Genomic DNA, 21,803 nt, shown 5'->3' on the forward strand with positions numbered 1-21,803 from the left:
AGAAGAGAAGAAGGCTAGGTAGGCATATGGTAACATCGAGCTGGCCAAGTTTTCTTAATTGGCAATGTCTCATCAGATGTTCTAAGTTAGGAGGTCTATTTTGACGCTAGAGTTTTTATTTGACAATTACAAGTGTGTAAATTGTTAAGTTCAAACCAGATATATTTGGGTATCTGCATGAAAATTTTCTTAGTTTCTGCTCGTTCTGCTCATTTAAAGTTTGTGATAGATTGAAGAAGCCCCAGAGTAAGTTGCCATGAGAAGGTGGGCGAGCAGAAGAACTCACTGAAATGTATTAGAGATGCAGCATTGTGGTGGAAACACATTTTCATTTGCTCTGTGTCTCTGAGGACTCATCGCTTCTGAAAGTTTTCAATCTGATGAAAGTTGGTGAACTGTAAAAATGGCTCCAAAGAAATACTAGGTGGAATTTTTATGCCTTGCAATATTTGGAATGAGTCTGCTGGTTTTAAAACATTAGTTTTGTTTTCTGTAGTTTTAAGATGTTTTCCAAAAAAAATTTTTTTTTAACTTTGTCCTGTTTTTCAATGTTTTACTATTTTTCTTTAAAGTTACTTATATATTATGTACTTATGTACAGCATGGAATTTTTTTACTGTATATTTTTTCTGAATGTTAAAGTTTTGCTACTTGCTAAGTACATGATCTCCTATGGCTATTTTTATGTGGAGAGATAATTCTCAAGAATGCAGGATATTGTCACAAAGTATATACAACCGATCTCTACAATTTATTCTTATAATGTAATGGTAATTCTATATCTGTGAACCAAAATTACTCTTTGTGGTGGTTTGAATATGCTTGGCCAATAGGAAGTGGTACTGTTAGGAATTGTGGCCTTGTTGAAGGCACTGTGTCGCTGTGGGTGTGGGGGTGGGCTTTGAAGCTGCACCCAGTGCAGAAGAATCAGTTTTCTCCTAGCTACAGTCAGATGAAGATGTAGAACTCTCAGCTCCTCCTGCACCATGCCTGCATGGAAGCTGCCATGCTTCCACCTTGATGATAATGGACTGAATCTCTGAACCTGTAAGCCAGCTACAGTTAAACATTGTCTTTTCCAAGAGTTGCCTTGGTCATGGTGCCTCTCACAGCAATAAAAATCCTAAGACATTCTCTCTTTCTCCAACCAGACATGCTTCTGGGAACCACTGTTATCTCTGTTTCTGTGAAATCAGCTTCAAAGACCCACAAGTAATGTAATGTAATACTTTCTGAAATGGTACTGAGTACAGTGCTCTCCAGTTTCCTACACATTGTTCCAAATGACAAGTACCTACTCCAATGGCTTAAAAATAAGGCACTGTGGATTGAGGTCTTCTGTTTAAGATGTTGACCCATTTTTGAGTTAGCTTTTATATACCAAGACTCAAGAGTTGAATTTAATTCTTATGTGTGTGTGGAAATCCAATTTTTCCCAAATGGTTTTTTATTGTAGAAACCATCATTTCTCCACTGTCCCTAGAACTTTTGTTAAACATCCATCAGCCTTAAAATCGTGGTTTTATTTCTGGACTACTTGTTCAGTATACTGGTCTATGGGTCTATTTTTATGCCAGTGCTTTGCTGTTTTGGCTAGTACAAACTGTGGTGTATCCAACTTGCTTCTTTCACTCAAGATTTCTTTGACTGGTTGGTATCCTTTGTGGTTCTGCTTACATTTTAAGAAAAAAAACTTGGCTAGTCTAATGAGCAACATTATTAGTATTCTGATAAGAATTTTATACTGTCATTTTTTACATTTTTAGTAAACTAGAAATCTAAATACTAATGCTTTTATTCCATGAAAATGGGAACTTTACCCATAAATTTGTATCTTTTTTATTTTCTTTCACTACTATTTTATAGCTTGAATTGTAGAGATATTTCAGCTTTTTGTTTGAATTTATTTCTAAGTATTATTTTTTGGTTATTATAAATGGATAAATTTTATGACTTGTCAGATATTTTTATATTAACGTGTAGGAATTTTACAATATGTTATATGTAAAAATGAGAAAAATATACAAAATTTAAGCTTAAATATTAGAATCTACAGCCATACTGATTTCCATGAAAAGTAAATAGAAGAAATTTATACTAGCCCTGGGAGGAGGCACTTGGATACATTGTAAATTCTGCTATGGACATTTACTAAGCATGTGCACTGAATCTGTGATTCTGGGTGACTGTGTCCCTGAGCATACTGGTCCCTTGGAGTTAGAGTGGTGCCTGGGATTTTGTTCTTTAAGTATGGTACAGTTTTAGGTAGTTCCATCATAGTATGTACTTTTGCTGTGCTCTCTTTGTCTCTGTCTCTTTTTCTGTCTTTCTCATTCTCTCTCTCTTTCTCTCTCTCACACACATACACACATACACACACATACACACAGACACACACACAGACACACACACACACACACACACACACACACACACACACACTGTATATGATACATATGAAAACCACAAAGCTTTTAAAAAGAACATAGATTAAAATGGCTCCAGGCTACTGGAAAGTCAAAAATGTGAAGCATCAAAATGTAGAAGTTGGTTGAGATCAGAAAAATTGTGTTTGCCCATATTGAGGAGGTCTGAAAAGCAGGTCTAAGTGCTGTTCATTACACAGTGAGGCAAAAGGTAAGTAAGTGCATTGAATGACAAAATGGTAAGTGCTTTGCCCTTTACAAAGGAAATCCAGAAAATGTTTTCCTTTAAATATGCCTTTGATCCCACCCTGGATATGAGGATGCAGAGATGGCACTAAAAGTGTTTAAAGCAATAAATCATAAAGCCCCAAAGTTGCCTGTTACATGTTCAGAAAGCAATAACAAAATGAGGTGTGTGTCAACTTCCCTGCATGCAGTAAAAACTGAAGAAACTTAGAAAGTAATGATTAGGAATAAAAATGCCATTGCTTCTATTTTATTTTCCTTACTTTGAAATGTCTGCTGTCCCCATGTCAATTAGGAAGCTTAATGGATCCAGATGCAAGCTGCTATCTAAAGAAAAAAATATATTAGGCTTATATCTCTGATGGAATCTATAGCAAACATGATCATTTCTCTTTTCTTATGTTTTAGATTTTTCAGTCTTTCCATGCATTACCTGTGTTTTCATGCATTTAAAACTAGCCAACTTTCCTGTACATTATTTTCTTTTAGTTTTTAAAATACCAGCATACATGAGAAAAAAAAAAGAAAGAAAAATCTGTTACAAAAACTTCTGTCCTTTAGAAAGTTCACTGAGCACATGATTTAATATAGTGATGAGTTAGAGGGGAAATTGCCTTATAATTATAAAAATAAGAATATGAGAATGCTGGTCTTATTTGTTACTAACTGCCCTGTAAAAGTTTTCTCTCCTTTCTCTCCACTACTCTCTTAAGTAGCTTCCCTATCCTGTCTCTTCTGAGAGTTGGGCATAGTCTATGCTGTCAAATCTTTCTCTGATTCATCACTTTGTCTGCCACTCAATTAGACATCACCTTCAAACATGGGTGCTTCCTTCTACAAACTAACTTTACCTTCATTGTTTTGGATTAAAGGTGAGTGGTAAGGGCACGTCTTTATTTCAGTCAGAGGGATTAAAGGTGTGTGCTAAGAATGAGCCACCCCACCACTAGAAACAGGTTTTTACAGTTAAACAACAATTTTTGGGATCACTGTGTGATCAAATATTTTGCAATATTGGTGTTCTGTTTTGTCATTGATACAATGAGGATATAGTGATGTTGGTCTCAGAATTATAGTAATTACACAAATGAATACAATAAATGACCTGGCTAGTTAATACATAGAAATAAAACAATGTTGTCATTAAGTTAGCCAAGTAGAGCCCCATATATGATGCTAAAAATATTTTAAATGATAAAATATCATCTCTACCTAATAACTCATCAATTAAAGATGTTGAAACCATCAACTGCTTGTAGAAAAGTTTAGGACTCCTGGAAGAGATGATATTGGCATGAAATTAGCATCATGTGTAATAGAAACCCCACTACAATAGGGCTCAGGACCTCAGGACTTATGAATAGATATGCACTATTTAGAATGTACGAGGAAGTATGGATTTCCACTGGGGTCCATCTTGAATAGCATGTGGACATCTAGATTGCATGGCCCTTATAGAACATGCTTACCTCTTCTGCCACTTCCACAACATTCACATTGGCATCACATTGAAGCAGATGCTAAGAACAAAGGTAAGATTTTTTTTTAGTATATAAAGGTTCTGCCACCTATATGGCCTTTACTCTCTTGACTCTCAATTGTCTTTGGCAATTCCTTCAGAACTATTTCCCTATCAGAGGGAGAGGGGAAGAGTGGGCCCTGAAATTACTTTTGGGCTTTGTTGCAGTCCACTGTTGTACATTTTAGGTTGGCTTTGCTGTAGATTCAGAAAGTTGGTTGTACGCTAAGCTAGCACACTCTATCCTGCCTGCTTCTTTACAGGAACTTGGAGATGGATAACTAATGGGGACATAGAAATAGAAACAGTAGTTCTGACATGCTCCCAGTACTCTTCCTATAAAAATATACAAATGACCAACAGACAGTAAACCTCTTGTCTGTTGTTGTTATAAAAGATTTTACAAATACCTTTTGCAGCCTCTGGACCCAGGTACGGTTTCATCAGTCGTGGGTATGAGGTACAGTTTTAGTAGTGAGGTCCTTAAAGCCCTGCAAATATAAATATTTCATATCACTCTCTTTTTTTCAAAATAGTAATTGCTCCGGTTAGGATTATGATGGCTATAATGTAACATAATGACCAAAAGAAACTTGGGGACAGCAGGACTTATTTGGCTTACAAGCCTGCATTATTGTTCATCATCAAAGGAAGTCAGGATAGGAATCCAAACAGAACAGGAATTTGGAGGCAGGAGCTGATACAGAAGCCATGAAGGGGTGTTGCTTACTGGCTTGCTCTTCATGGCTTGCTCAACCTGCTTTCTTATAAAATTCAGGGCCACCAATCCAGGGATGGCACCTTACACAATGGGATAGGCCTTCTCCCATCAATCACTGGGCTTGACCATCCTCCATCAACCACTATTAAGAAAATGATCTTTAGGCTTGACTACAGCTTGATCATAAGGAATCATTTTGTCAATTGAGGTTCCCTCCTCTCAGATAACTATAGCTTGTGTCAACCAGCTAGCACAGTATTTAACTGTTTTCAAAGACTTTTCCCATCAAAACAGACAAACAAACAAACAAACAATACTTGCTCTGGCTATACAGATGACTCAGTGTTTAAGAGAATGAACTGCTCTTGCAGATATCTAGAGGTTCAGTTCAAAGTACCCATGTCCAATGGTTCACAAGTTTATTTAACTCTAGATCCAGGAAATTGATGTCCTCTTCTGGTCTCTGAAGGCACCCACACTTATGTGTACATAACCACACACATATACATATGATTAAAACATCTTTTTGAAAAAAAAAATCACCTTTTAAACCATAGTTGTTTAAAAACACATCTCTTTTATCTTCTTTATTAGTTTGCAATGATGAGCTATTTAAAACAATGACTTCATGAAATTCTCAGGCAAATGGATGGATCAAGAAAATATCATCCTGAGTGAGGTAACTCAGTCACAAAAGACCACACATGGTATGTACTCACCTATTTATGGATATTAGGCAAAGATCATGGAATACCCATGATACAACTCACGAAACACATGAGGCTCAAGAGGAAGGAAGACCAAAGAGTGGATGCTTCAGTCCTACTTAGAAGAGGGAACACAATAATCAAGGATAGTAGAGGGTAGGAGAGACTTGGGAGTAAGAGAAGAGGGAGAGGGGGAAAAAGAGGGGCAGAATCAGGTATGGGAGGAGATGGAGGAGATGGTCAGGAAATTGATCAGAGGTGTATAGCAATGGGAGATGGGCAACTGGGGTTAGCAACCAGAAAGTTCCAGATGCTAGGAAAGCAAGAGCCTCCCAGGAACCCATGAAAATGGCATTTAGCTAATATACCCCACAAAGGGGAGGGAGAACCTATCCAGAGGTTAGGCATCCCCCCACACCCCAATTGAGGGATGGGGCCACCCACCCATTTCCAAAATTTTAACTCAAAATTGCTCCTGTCTAAAGGAAAAACAGGGGCAAAGGGTAGAGCAGAGACTGAAGGAAAGGCCATCCAGAGACTACCCTACCTGGGGATCTATCCCAAGTGCAGATACCAAACCCAGACACTATTGCGGATGCCAAGAAGTGCTTGCTGACAGGAATCTGATACAGCTGTCTACTGAGAGTCTCTGCCAGATCTTGACCAATACAGATGTGGATGCTCACAGCCAACTGTGACCCCAAACTGAGCACAGGGACCCCAAAGGAGAGTTAGGGGAAGGACTGAAGGAGCTGAAGGGGCCTTATCTGGCACCAATGGGAGGGGAGGCCCTTGGTCCTGTGAAGACTTGATGCCCTAATGTAGAGAAATGCTAGGGCGGTCAGGCAGGAGTGGGTAGGTGAGTGGGGGAGCACCAGCACTGAAGCAGGGAGAGGGGGAATGGGATAGGAGGTTTGCAGAGGGGAAACCGGGAGAGGGGATTTGAAAAGTAAGTAAGTAAAATATCCAATTAAAACGGCATTGTTCATGCTAGTCAAGAGTTCTACTACAAAATTATACCCATATGCATACTCTTTTAATTCTGTCATTTAATTTTCTACATTTAATCATACATGTGCTTCATTTATTGAAAACATGACCATTAAATAACTGTGAATTAGCTTCATTTGGTTTGCTTTTAGATATTTTAAAAGTTGAATCCTTACTGGCTTTCTTCCCATTCATGTTACCTCCAAATAATACAAAGCAGTTGCTTTTTTTTCTGGTTAGAAATACAGTGAAAACTAATATCAAAATGGCTACGGGGAGTTGAATTCTTCAAGTGGAACATGAGCTCACACATAAAGTACAGGATGTCTGTGGGTATGTGTTTGTAGCTCTGTCTTTCAACTCAGCATCAATTCTAGCTAGATAATCCCATGAAGCCCTATTTGTTACTTAATGTAGCTATGGACATATATTTGGCCTTTTTTTCTTTGAGACTCATCATACATATAGTAGAGTACTTAACATTCTCCTCCTGCTAGTGAGATAGAGCTTGTTTTTCCTCTTTCACTATTGCTAATAGAATATGACTTTTTACTTCCAAAACCAAGATAGAACTCCACAGTGAGGACATGCGATTTACTGTGCCAAACTGTTTAGCTGATTTAGCTTCCAGATGAAGAAGAAAATAAAAGATAGAAGTGAACAGTTAAGACCAGAGAGGTGAGATTATAAACCAAATGATAGAAATAACTCCTGAAAATGTGAAATAAGGTAAGGAATAAATTTAGATTTTTTTTTTTAGTTTGTAGGGATCAGCTTTGTGTAGAACACTGACATATTTAGCAGAAGAATCCCTTTGAATTCTAATCCACACACTGCAAAGGAAATCTCAACACAGTCAGCTCCCTGTGAGAGCACCCAAGGAAGCCCTTCTCCTATTCCAGCAAGTTTTAGAGGGAGAATGAATCAGGTCTATGCCTAGGTGAGCATCTTTGGCCAGAGGTAAAGTAATCTCTTTTTAAAATGCACTAAAACAAAGTATCTAAAAGCAAACTTACTAAATGATAATGAAATTCTGCCTAATCTCTACTTTTTAACAGCCCAAAACATTTTTTTTTTTTTTTTTTTTTTTTTTTTTTTTTTTTTTTTTTTTGCATTTGAGAACTTTAAAAGGTTGAATGTGAATATTTTGAAGTAGTTGGGACATTTTAAAATCATTTTTATTTTACTAATCAAGATAGTGCTTTATTAACAATAGCTGAATATCAAATAAATAGGGCATACATATATGCATATATGTTCATTCATTTGCAGGTTTGTAATGCATTTTAGAAATAGTATCGTTCCTTGCAATTGGCTGTCTAATTTTACTCTTGACTGCTCAGTAGTAAACACTCACAACTGAAGAACTACATTCCACTTCTTCCATATCAAAATGGCAAAGGGGTGATGGGTGGTGAATTCCTCAAGTGAGATGTTAAGTTCACATATAAAGTAAAGCATGTGTCTGTCCATTCCCTAGCCCTATCTATCTATCTATCTATCTATCTATCTATCTAATCTCTCTATCATCTCTTTATCTATGTATCTATCATCTATCACATATTTGTGTATCTACCATCTATTTATTCATCTATCATCATATACCTATGATCTACGTATCTTATGTATCTACATATCTATCTATCTATCTATCTATCTATCTATCTATCTATCATCTTATCATCTATCTATCTGTCTGTCTATCCATCTATCATCTATCATCTATGTATCTATGTATCTATGTATCTATGTATCTATCTATCTATCTATCTATCTATCTATCTATCTACTGTGTATCTATCCTCACTTCCCTGTCCATCTGTCATCTATCATCTCCAGCCATCAGTATATCTAAGTCCATCAGCAGATATAGAAAAGAAACTGCTGGGAGGCCTGAGGCAGACCCCTGCCTGGTCTGCGCCTGTGGACACCAGATTCCTCTTAAGACATCCTAGAGGGTCCACTGAACCCAGGGCAGTAGGTAAGAAGACACACGTACTGCCCTATGCCCATAGCTGGGTGCAGGGAGCGCTCAGATTCCAGCAGACCCCCAAACCCTGTCCCTGTGTAATAGCACTCCCCTTCTACCCCTCTCCTGGATCTGAGGCCTGGCGCAGACTCCTGCCCAGTCTGCTCCTGTGAACACTGGATTACTCCCAAGACATCCTAGAGGGTCCATTGAACCCAGAGTGGCAAAGGTACCACTGAACCCAGAGCGGCAGAGGAACAACTGAACTCAGAGCGACAGACAACATATCCCGAGACATCCTAGAGGAGCCACTGCACTCAGAGCAGTGGACACATTAGCCTGAGACATCCTAGAGGAGGCATTACACCCAGAACAGTAGACACCTAACTGGTCTGCTACCTAGGAGACACCATATCCTGAGTCATCCTAGAGGTACCACTGTACTCAGAACAGCTGGAGAAGATTACAGAGACATCTGGACCCCGAGGAGATCAGACACAAGCAAGATAACTGGAAAGGGAAGCTTCAGTCAGAGACAGCGAGGAGTACAGGTAGCATTAGAGTTAACCAGATGGCGAAAGACAAGTGCAAGAACATAAGCAACAGAATCCAAAGTTACATGACATTATCGGAACCCAGTTCCCCCATCATAGCAAGCCCTGAACACCCCATCACAATGGAAAAGCAGGATTCAGAATTAAAATCACTTCTCATGATGATAGAGGACTTTAAGAAGGACATAAATAACACTATCAAAGAATTTAAGGAGAACACAGGTAGACAGATAGAAGCCCTTAAAGAGGAAACACAAAAATTCTTTAATGAATTGCAAGAAAAAACAACCAAACAGGTGAAGGAATTAAAAAAAAAAAACCATCCAAGATCTAAAAATGGATGTAGAAACAATAAAGAAATCACAAAGGGAGACTACCCTGGAGATAGAAAACCTAGGAAAAAGATCAGCAGTCATAGACACAAGTATCACCAACAGAATACAAGGGATGGAAGAGAGAATCTCATGTGCAGAAGATACCATGGAAAACATTGACACAACTGTCAAAGAAAATGTAAAATGCAAAAAGCTACTAACCCAAAACATACAGGAAATCCAAGACACAATGAGAAGGCCAAACCTAAGGATAATAGGTATAGATGAGGGGGAGGACTCCCAACTTAAAGGAGCAGTAAATATCCTCAACAAAATTATAGAGGAAAACGTCCCTAACCTACAGAAAGAGATGTCCATAAATATACAAGAAGCCTACAGAACTCCAAATAGTTTAGACCAGAAAAGAAATACCTCCCGCCACATAATAATCAAAACATCAAATGTACAAAACGAAGAAAAAAATACTAAAAGCAGTAAGGGAAAAAGGTAAAGTAACATATAAAGGCACACCTGTAAGAATTACACCAGACTTCTCACCAGAGTCTATAAAAGCCAGAAGATCCTGGACTGATATCATACAGACCCTAAGAGAACACAAATGCCAGCCCAGACTACTATACCCAGCAAAACTCTCAATCAATATTGATGGAGAAACCAAAATATTCCATGACAAATCCAAATTTACACAATATCTTACCACAAATCCAGCACTTCAAAGGATAATTGGTAGAAAACTACAACACAAGGAGGGAAACTACAACCTAGAAAAAGCGAGAAAGTAATCTTCCAATAACCCTAAAAGAAGATAGCTACATAAACATAACTCTACCGCCAATAACAAAAATAACAGGAAACAACATTCATTTTTCCTTAATATCTCTTAATATCAATGGACTCAATTCTCCAATAAAAAGACATAGACTATCAGACTGGATACATAAACACGACCCAGAATTTTGCTGCATACAGGAAACACACCTCTGTGAAATAGACAAACAGTACCTCAGAGTAAAAGGATGGAAAACAATCTTCCAAGCAAATGATCCCAAGAAACAAGCTGGAGTAGTGATTCTAATATCAAATAAAATCAATTTTCAACCAAAAGTAATCAAAAAAGATAAAGAAGGATACTTCATATTCATCAAAGGAAAAATGTACCAAGAGGAACTCACAATTCTGAACATCTATGCCCCAAATGTAAGGGCACCCACATACATAAAAAAATTTTACTAAAGTTTAAAGCATATATTGCACCTCACACAATAATAGTGGGAGATTTCAACACCCCACTCTCAGCTATGGACAGATCATGGAAACAAAAACTAAACTGAGACACAATGAAACTAACAGAAGTTATGAACCAATTGGACTTAACTGACATCTATAGAACATTTCATCCTAAAACAAAAGAATATACCTTCTTCTCAGCACCTCATGGTACCTTCTCCAAAATAGACCATATATTTGGTCACAAAACAGGCCTCAACAGATACAAAAAGATTGAAATTATCCCTTGTACCCTATCAGACCACCATGGACTAAGACTCATCTTTAATGTGAACAAAAACAATGGAAAGCCCACATACACGTGGAAACTGAACAATGCTCTACTCAATAATGACTTGTTCAAGGAAGGAATAAAGAAAGAAATTAAAGACTTTTTAGAATTTAATGAAAATGAGGACACATCGTATCAAAACTTGTGGGACTCCATGAAAGCAGTACTAAGAGGTAAACTCATAGCTCTAAGTGCCCACAAAAGGAAAATGGAAAGAGCATACATTAATAACCTGACAGCACACCTGAAAGTGTTAGAACAAAGAGAAGCTAATATACCCAAGAGGAGTAGATGGCAGGAAATAATCAAACTCAGGGCTGAAATCAACCAAGTAGAAACAGAAAGAACTATACAAAATAACAACAAAACCAGGAGCTGGTTCTTTGAGAAAATCAACAAGATAGACAAACCCTTAGCCAGACTAACCAAAGGGCGCAGAGACAGCATTCAAATTAATAAAATCAGAACTGAAAAGGGAGACATAACAACAGAAACAGAGGAAATTTAAAAAATTGTCAGATCCTACTACAAAGGCCTATACTCAACAATATTTAAAAATCTGGATGAAATGGACAATTTTCTAGACAGATACCAAGTATAAAAATTAAAACAGGAGCAGATAAACCATCTAAATAGTCACATATCTCCTAAAGAAATAGCAGCAGTCATTAAAAGCCTCCCCACTAAAAAAGTCCAGGTCCAAATGGTTTTAGTGCAGAATTCTATCAGACATTCCGGGAAGACCTAATACCAGTTCTCTTCGAGATATTCCACAGAATAGAAAGAGAAGGAACAATACCCAATTTGTTCTATGAAGCTACAATTACGCTCATACCTAAACCTTACAAAGACCCAACAAAGAAAGAAAACTACAGACCAATCTCTTTTATGAATATTGATGCAAAAATACTCAATAAAATTCTCGCAAACCGAATCCAACAACACATCAAAACAATTATCAATCATGATCAAGTAGGCTTTATCCCAGGAATGCAGGGACAGTTCAATATTCAGAAATCCATCAATGTAATCCACTACATAAATAAACTAAAAAAAAAAAATCACATAATCATCTCACTAGATGCTGAGAAAGCATTTGACAAAATTCACCATCTCTTCATGTTAAAAGTCTTGGAAAGATCAGGAATTCAAGGCCCATACCTAAACATAGTAAAAGCAATATACAGCAAGCCAGTAGCCAACATCAAACTAAATGGAGAGAAACTGGACGCAATCCCACTAAGATCAGGGACTAGACAAGGCTGCCCACTCTCACCTTACCTATATAATATAGTACTGGAAGTCCTAGCTAGAGCGATTAGACAACAAAAGGAAGTCAAAGGGATATAAATAGGAAAGGAAGAAGTCAAAATTTCACTATTTGCAGATGATATGAAAGTATACTTGAGTGACCCTAAAAGTTCCACCAGAGAACTCCTAAACCTGATAAACAACTTCAGCAAAATGGCTGGATATAAAATCAACTCAAATAAATCAGTAGCCTTCCTCTATTCAAAGGATAAACAGGCTGAGAAAGAAATTAGGGAATTGACACTCTTCACAATAGTTACAAATAATATAAAATACCTTGGAGTGAATCTAACCAAGCAAGTGAAAGATCTGTATGACAAGAACTTCAAGTTTCTGAAGAAAGAAATTGAAGAAGATCTCAGAAGATGGAAAGATCTCCCATGCTCCTGGATCGGCAGGATTAATTTAGTAAAAATTGCTGTCTTGCCAAAAGCAATTTATAGATTCAATGCAATCCCCATCAAAATTCCAAATCAATTCTTCATAGAGATAGAAAGAGCAATTTGCAAATGCATTTGGAATAACAAAAAACCCAGGATAGCGAAAACTATTCTCAACAATAAAAGAACTTCTGGGGGAATCACCATCCCTGACCTCAACCTATACTACAGGGCAATAGTAATAAAAACTGCATGGTATTGGTACAGAGACAGGCAGGAAGATCAATGGAATAGAATTGAAGATCCAGAAATGAACCCACACACCTATGATCACTTGATCTTTGACAAAGGAGCTAAAACCATCCTGTGGAAAAAGGACAGCATTTTCAGCAAATGGTGCTGGTTCAACTGGAGGTCAACATGTAGAAGGATGCAAATTAATCCATTTTTATCTCCTTGTACAAAGCTCAAATCCAAGTGCATAAAAGATCTTCACTTAAAACCAGATACACTGAAACTAATAGAAGAGAAGGTAGGAAAGACCCTTGAATACCTACGCACAGGGGAAAAGTTCCTGAACAGAACACCAATGGCTTATGCTCTAAGATCAAGAATTGACAAATGGGACCTCATAAAATTGCAAAGCTTCTGTCAGGCAAATGACATTGTCAATAAGACAAAACGGCCATCAACCGATTGGAAAAAGATCTTTACCAATCCTACATCCGATAGAGGGCTGATATCCAAGATATACAAAGAACTCAAGAAATTATACTCCAGACAACCAAATAACCCTATTAAAAATGGGGTACAGAGCTAAACAAAGAACTCTCAACAGAGGAAACTCGAATGGCCAAGAAGCACCTTAAGAAATGCTCAACATCCTTAGTCATCAGGGAAATGCAAATCAAAACAATCCTGAGATACCACCTCACACCAGTCAGAATGGCTAAGATTAAAAACTCTGGTGATAGTAGTTGCTGGCAAGGATGCTGAGAAAGAGAAACACGATTCCATTGTTGGTGGAAGATTGCAAGCTGGTACAACCACTCTGAAAATCAGCCTGGAAGTTCCTCAGAAAACTGGACATAACATTACCTGAGGTTCCAGCTATACCACTCCTGGGCATACACCCAGAAGATGCTCCAACGTATAACAAGGACATATGCTCCACTATGTTCATAGCAGCCTTATCTATAATAGCCAGTAGCTGGAAAGAACCCAGATGTCCCTCAACCGAGGAATGGATACAAAAAATGTGGTTACAAAAAATGTGGTACATTTACACAATGGAGTATTACTCAGCTATTAAAAATAATGAATTCGAGAAATTCTTAGATAAATGGATGGATCTAGAAATTATCATCCTGAGTGAGTTAACCAAATCACAAAAGAACACACGTGGTATTTACTCACTGATAAGTGGATGTTAGCCCAAAGCTTGGAATAGCGAAGACTCAACTGGAAGACCACATGAAGCTCATGAAGAAGAAAGACCAAGTGTGGATGCCTCAGTCCTACTTAGAAGGAGTAACAAAAATACTCAAGGGAGCAAATATGGAAACAAAATGTGGAACAGAAAATGAAGGAGGGGCCATCAGGAGACCATTCCACCAGGGTATCCATCCCATGCATAGTCACCTAAGCTAGACACTGATGTGGATGGCTGGAAGTGCATGCTGACTGGAGCCTGATATAGCTGTCTCCTTAGAAGTCTGCCAGAGCAAGATATATACAGAGACGAATGCTCACAGCTAACCACTGATATGATCAAGGGTTTCACAATGGAGAAGTTAGAGAGAAGACTGAAGGAACAGAAAGGGTTTATGACCCCATGCGGAGAGCAACAATACCAACCAACCAGAGCTCTCCAGGGTCTAAACCACCAGCCTGGGTGCACATAGGGAGGGAACCATGACTATAGCTGTATATGTAGGGGATGATGGCCTTTTGGGGCATAGGTGGTAGAGAAGATTCTTGGCCCCATGAAGGACAAACACAGAGTGTGGGGGGGAATATGAGGGTGGGCAGGGGGTAGTGGGGGTGGGGGTAGGTGGGGGCACAGCCTCATAGAAGCATGAGGAGGGGGAGAGGGGATAGGAGGTTTCTGGGTGGAGGAGGGAAGTGGGGTAAGGCGATAAAATCTGAAATGTAAATATAATACCCAAGAAAAACAAAAAGAAAAAGAAAAAGAAAAAGAAAAAGAAAAAGAAGAAGAAAAAGAAAAGACACTGCTGTAAACATCTGGTGATGGGGTGAAATGACACATTCTACCTTGTGCCATACCTTGTCTACATCTAAGTTTCATTCTGAAGAATAAATTTGAGTTGAAAGGGTCTAAACTATTTTTCTGTCTTCATGAAAAGAGATGTAAATGCAGCAGAGTTTGTTGTCTTTCTATTTACATTAGGAAAAACTACTCCTTGTTTATGAAAATAGTATATTCAAAATATGTTTCAGCTTCTTTAAGAAAAAGAGTAGTACTGAACTATGAATACTTAAAAACTTTTATAATTTTTAATGGCTGAATAAACTTTTTATTGGATACTTTATTTACATTTCAGATGTGATCCCCTTTCTCCATTTCTCCCCCACCCAGGAATCCTCTACCCCATACCCCCTCCTCCTGCTTCTTCGAAGATGTGCCGCCACCCACATGTTTACTCCCACTTCCCCACCCGTGAATTCCCCCACACTGGGGCATCCAGCCTTCACTGGACCAAGGACGCCCTCTCCCACCTATGGCCAACAAGGCCAACCTCTTCTACATATACAGCTGGAGCCATGGGTCCCTCCCAGACTGGTGGTTTAGACCCTGGGAGCTCTGGATGGTTGGTGTTGTTGCTCTCCTTATGGGGCCACAAACCCTTTCAGCTCCTTCAGTCTGTCTCTCACTCCTCCATTGGGAACCCCATGATCAGTTCAATGGTTAGCTGTGAGGATTTGTCTCTGTATATATCTTGCTCTGGCAGACCTCTAAGGAGACAGCTATATCAGGCTCCGGTCAGCATGCACTTCCTGGCAACCACATCAGTGTCTGCCTTTGATGACTGCATATGGGATGGATACCCAAATGGAACAGTCTCCAGATGACCCCTCCTTCATTTTCTGTCCCACACTTTGTCTCCATATTTGCTCCCTTGAGTATTTTTTACTCCTTCTAAGAAGGACCTAGCACCCACACTTTGGTCTTCCTTCTTCATGAGATTCATGTGGCCTGTATGTTGTATCTTGGGTATTCTGAACTTTAGGGCTAATATCCACTTATCAGTGAGTGCATACCATGTGTATTCTTTTGTGATTGGGTTACCTCACTCAGGATGATATTTTCTAGTTCCATCCATTTGCCTAAGAATTTCATGAATTCACTGTTTTTAATAGCTGAGTAATATTCCATTGTGTAAATGTACCACCTTTTTTTTTTTTTAATCTATTCCTCTGTTGAAGAGCATCTGGGTTCTTTCCAGCTTCTGGCTATTATAAATAAGGCTGCTATGAGCATAGTGAAGCATATGTTCTTGTTATATGTTGGAACATCTTCTGGGTATATGCCCAGGAGTGGTATAGCTGAGTCCAATTTTCTGAGGAATCACCTATTGTATATACAATATACCGTATTTTCATTATCCATTCCTTACTGATAAGAATCTAGACTGAATGAGTTTTCTTGCTATTTTTTTTTAAAAATAACAGCAAAACAGAGCATGGAACTATCTCTTTGCTAGCATCTCTTGAGTACATTCCCAAGAATGTGGAACTGGGCCATATTGTAGTTGTATATATTTACTAAGAAATTTCCATAATTTCCATGATGGTTTTCATAGTGGCTGAGATACTTTATGCTCTCAACAGTGGTGGACAATATTTCCTCACTCTACATCCTCATCAACATTGTGGTCATTTGTTTTTGATGATTGCCATTCTGACAAGGATGCATTCCCAATTACAATTAACTTTACCCTTATAATGTTACTTGTATGTATGCTTTTATGGCTGACCATTTGGTAAGAAAGACAATTTCTCCTACTTTCAGTATTTCTTATTTGTCTATAGTTCTTTGTGTAGATGCCTTTCTACTCATCTACACTGGCAAGTCTCTCAAATGACAGATTGCTTATGGTAATATAACTGTGTTTATAATATTATTTCTTCCAGCCCAGAACTATCCATTATTTACTATTGAATGGCACTGATGGGAGGTGTAGCCTTGTTGGAGTAGGCGTGGTCTTGTGGCTGTGGGCTTTAAGACCCTTGTCCCAGCTTCCTGGGAGCCAGTATTCTGATAGCAGATGAAGATGGAGAACTCTCTGCTCTGCCTGCACCATGCCTACCTGGATGCTGCCATGCTCCAGACTTGATGATAATGGACTGAACCTCTGAACCTATAAAGGCAACCCCAATAAAATATTGTTCTTTATAAAACATTAACTGGTCATGGTGTCCGTTCACAGTACTAAAACCCTAACTAAGACAGCTATGTTTTTTGATTTCTTTATTAGTGTCTTAAAACTGTTGTGGTAAAGATCTTTCACTTCCTTGGTTAGGTTTATTCTTAAGTACTTTGTTTATTATTTATTTATTTATTTATTTTTTATTTTTTGTTTATCTATGTATGTATGTATGTATGTATGTATGTATGTATCTATCTATCTATCTATCTATCTATCTATCTATCTGTTGATTTATTTGCTACTGTGAATGGGATATGTTTAGGGTTATTCTTTTCCTTCCTTCCTTCCTCCCTTCCTCCTTCCCTCCCTTCCTCCTTCCCTTCCTCCCTCCCTCCCTCCCTCCCTCCCTCCCTCCCTCCCTCCCTCCCTCCCTCCCTCTCTCCCTCCCTCCCTCCCTTTCTTCCTTCCTTCTTTCCTTCCTTCCTTCCTTCCTTCCTTCCTTCCTTCCTTCCTTCCTTCCTTCCTTCCTTTCCTTCCTTTTTTTTTTCCTGCCTGCCTGCCTGCCTTCTTTCTTATTGTTTGCTGTTGTGAATGGATGTGTTTCTTAATTTATTTCTCAGCAAGTTTAGTTTTGGTAAGAAGAAAAGCTACTAAATTGTGTGTTGTAATTTTACATGTTGCAACTGTACTAAAAGTATTGATTAGACATAAGGGTTTTCGGGGGGGGGTCTGTAGGGTGTTGTAATTACAGAATCATATCATTTGTGAAAAGCAGTATTTCAGCTTCTCTCTTTTCTTATTGTGCTTGACAATACTTCAAGTACTCTACTGAATAAAAGTGGGCAGAGTGGAAACTCTCTGTCTGCTTCCCTTGCTCCTGCTGTCCAAAAGTCCATTCATTTCTCCTGTGTCCCTCTTCTTCTTCCCCTCCAGGAGTCCCACCTATTTGCCCAGTGATTGGTTTCTTGTAATGTTTATTTATTAGGGGAAAATCTTACCACTCTCTCCTGACTGTTTCTGATGAAATATGTTTCCTTCTATATGAGCTCTGTGCCTTGCAGTTCAGATTGCATTTTTCCTTTTATATACTTTAGTATTGTTCTGTAGCTTTGCATCTTTGATATCTTTCCTATGATATGATATATACAGCATCTCTCAGCATGTTTATTTGTGATTATACATTCCTATTACATTTATATACAAATTTCTTCTTATGAGTTTCTGTATCTGCTTTGAGTTGAGCTTTGAAAATGTGATGTAGTAAGTTCATTGCATAAATATCAAGTGTTTATGGTAACATAAAGATACTTGTAAATTATTTAAAACAATTTTGTTCCAATGTGAGTAAATGTCCTTTCATTAGATTTCGCTCAGTTGGTTTTCAAGATCCAACATAGTGTACACTGGTGCTACTCTCATCTTACTTATTTCTATGAAGTTTAAGGCACTTTTTCAGAAAAACTGACTGTCCTTATGAATTAGATCTTCATGGGTAGTTCCTTCAAAGTCATTGCCCTACCTTACTCAAGGTGTAGTCTAAATCATAAACTGGTCTTCTCCATGTATTGTCTCCTTGGTCTAAATTTTAAATGATAGTGAGAACTATTTTAAATTATCTTTGAAGAGAGTGGCCTGAACTCCAGGGTATGCCATCATTTTTGTGCTTTCTCACACCTTTCTTCTTATGTATGTTTTAAATTGAAATGGAATTATTTACCTTCTTCCTTTTCTTTTCTTTCTCCATTTTTTTTCAGCTATTCTCCTGTGAACCACCTCACATATCCCCCTGTTTCGGCCCAAGCTGCCCCACGCTTGAGGGCCAAAATGTCACGGACCCCTCTGTCAATGTTGGACCCGCATTGCCAAAGCCTTGGGGGCTAAATTGTTAAAATCTGCACTGCCCCAAGCTGCTCCAGTCTGTGGGTCAGGGTTCAGCAAGAGAGAGAGTGAGGATGGACGTGAGGAATGGAGACCAGACAGAGAGTGATTCTATCCTGTTTATTCTTCAGTCTCTCTTCCTAGTCCAAGTCCCAAGTCTTGAATTCCTAGTCCCTAGTTCCTAGTCCCTAGTGCCTCCAGGTTCCAAGTTACTTCTTCCAAGTGCTAAGTGCCTAATGTCTAATTCCAAGTTGTACTCTCTAAGTGCCAAGTGCCTAATACCTAATAATTCTTCCAGCTCCAACTCTCAAGTGCTCTTCTTCCAAGTGCCTAATACCTAATAATCCTTCTTCCTCAATGCCTAATTCCTACTCCAAGTTGTACTGTAACTTGTACTCTCTAACCTAATTCCCAGTTCCAAGTTGTACTGTAAGTTGTACTGAACTCTTCTGTCTGCCTCTCGCCTTTTATATGTCTCACTTCTAAGCCACACCTCTACGTCACGCCTTTAAGTCATGCCTTTAAGGCTTGTCTCTAAATCTGATCTCTAAGTCACACCCTTAAGCCTCGGCTCTAAATCACAGCTTTAAGTCTCACACACCCAAGGGAAGATCCTGGGTATCTAAAGCAAGATGTTATCAGAATGTGCTCAGCTGTTGTAGGCTATTGTACTCAAATCTCCTATCAGGGTATATGGTTCAAGATGGCTGCAAGGATGATATCCGCCTTCTGTCGGCTCCCCACCCCACCCCCAAGTGCTTGCTTCTTTTTCTTTGATTTTGTTTTTGTTGTTACATATATTTATGTGTATATGTATGTGTAGGCACACACACACATATTCTTGATAAGTTATTTTTTATTATCAGGCAAATCCTACTTTCCAATAAGTTCCATTGATTTATTGTCATTTTGAAACAAGTGATATTACATGTCATACCAGGAAATGAGCTATTTGAACAGTTTTTGTAAACACAGTGTCTGATTTCTACAGTACAGTATAATCATGGTGTTAAATGAGGGCCCAAGTGTTTTCATCCAATTGCACTGCATTCTGTGTAACTTTAATATGGGCTTTGCAGCACCCTTTATTGCTACGCTCATCTGATTACTTATGTTACATGACTATGTGACAATTTTGTTTGTAAACACTATATCCACATTTTTATTCAAATACTACCAACATATAAAGGAGAGTGTCTAAGTATTTTTCTATCTATAGTAGCAGTCCAGATACAGCTTAACCGATGTTATTACTGAGTATCCTCACAGCGTTGGTTATTTCTTTCTTGAACACCTGCATTTCTGTGCCTTCTCCTTGTGTTTGCTCACGCTGTCATTCACACTTGAGAAAGCTCTCCATCTTCTATGTCATCTTGTAATATGCTACATCCTTCAAATTCCAACATGGGCTCCCCATCATCTGTCAGTTCCTGTCGATTTCTCTGAACTCTCATTGCTCATAGAATCAGTACCTCACAGTATGGAAATTATTTTCTGCAGAAGTGTTTAAACTTCCACCTGAGTGATAATTTTAAGCTTAACAGTGATCAGTTATTTGTCCTTAGTTTTTTATTTTGGGGAGTTTTAAACATTATTAAATGTTAAATTTTAGAGTATAAACAGTAACATATCCACCAAGGTCCCACAATTAATATTTCATTACATCTGACTTATCACATATATATGCTTTTTTGTGATGTTGTGTCACAAATTTAATTGCATGGGTCTGTCTATTTCATCTCTAACATTTTAGTATTCCAATCACCAACTATGATCTATATTTTAAATAATACTTTTGAATCAAACATTTTTATTCTCATAGCACCTTATTATATATCATATAGGTGACTATATGACAGATGATAATTTTACTTATACTAATTGATTTTAGAAACCACTTGACAAAGCATTATAATCTGAAGTGTGGAAGCCTGGGGGAGTGATTGTGGTGGTTTGCATGCACTCAGTTCAGGGAGTGTCAATATCAGAAGGTGTGGCCCTGTTGGAGTAGGTGTGTCACTGTAGAGTTTTGGGCTTTCAGACCCTTATCCTAGCTGCCTAGAAGCCAGTATTCTGCCAGGAGCCTTCAGATGAAGATGTAGAACTCTCAATTCCTCCTGTACCATTTCTGCATGGATGCTGCCATGTTCCTGTTGTAACGATAATGGACTGAATCTCTGAACCTATAAGCCAGCACCAATTAAATGGTGTCCTTATAAGAGTTGCCTTGGTCACAGTGTTTGTTCGCAGCAGTAATACCCTAACTAAGACAGAAGTTGGTACCAGTGAGTGACTGGAGTATTGCTGGGATAGGCCTATGCTTTTGCTTGGAAAAATGTGGATTTGGGAACTTTAGATTTGGAAAGCAGTAAAATGCTTTAAGTGGGGTTTAATGGGCTATCCTAGTTGGGCCATAAAAAACTTTGTTACTGAGAATGATTTGTGCTATGTGGACTTAGCCAAAGAGGTTTTAGTGGAGAATTTTAATATGTAGCCTAGAGACTGTTTTTGTGGTATTTTTGTCAAGAGTGTGGCTGCTTTTTGCCCTTCTCTGAACAGTCTAGCTCAGGCTAGGTTAAAGTGATTTATATTAATTACATTGACAAAGGAAGTCTCAGAAATGGCCACCATAGACTTTGTTCTCTGGTTAAGTTTTATGGAGAGCATTTTGAACAAGCATAGCAAGCTTAGAAAGTTAATATGTAAAACATATGGTTTGAGTAGTAAAGGAGCACTAAGAAGTAAAATTGAGCTGAATCCTGTGTTCAAGAATATTAAATTGAATTAAGGAAGTAGTGACCTTGGGGCAAGATCCCAC

General features: G+C 38.3%; 1 long non-coding RNA gene across 1 annotated transcript in view; it reads left to right on the forward strand.

The window, feature by feature from the left end:
* The window catches only part of LOC143434792 (uncharacterized), a 45,877-nt gene extending 40,356 nt beyond the window's left edge, over window positions 1-5,521 (forward strand). The window contains exon 4 of the long non-coding RNA XR_013104552.1: window positions 5,507-5,521. This is a non-coding gene — a long non-coding RNA (uncharacterized LOC143434792). The remainder of the gene's footprint in view (window positions 1-5,506) is intronic.
* The last annotated feature ends 16,282 nt before the right edge of the window (window positions 5,522-21,803 follow it).

Source organism: Arvicanthis niloticus, chromosome 17, assembly GCF_011762505.2.
Source record: "Arvicanthis niloticus isolate mArvNil1 chromosome 17, mArvNil1.pat.X, whole genome shotgun sequence".
Lineage (NCBI taxonomy): Eukaryota > Metazoa > Chordata > Mammalia > Rodentia > Muridae > Arvicanthis > Arvicanthis niloticus.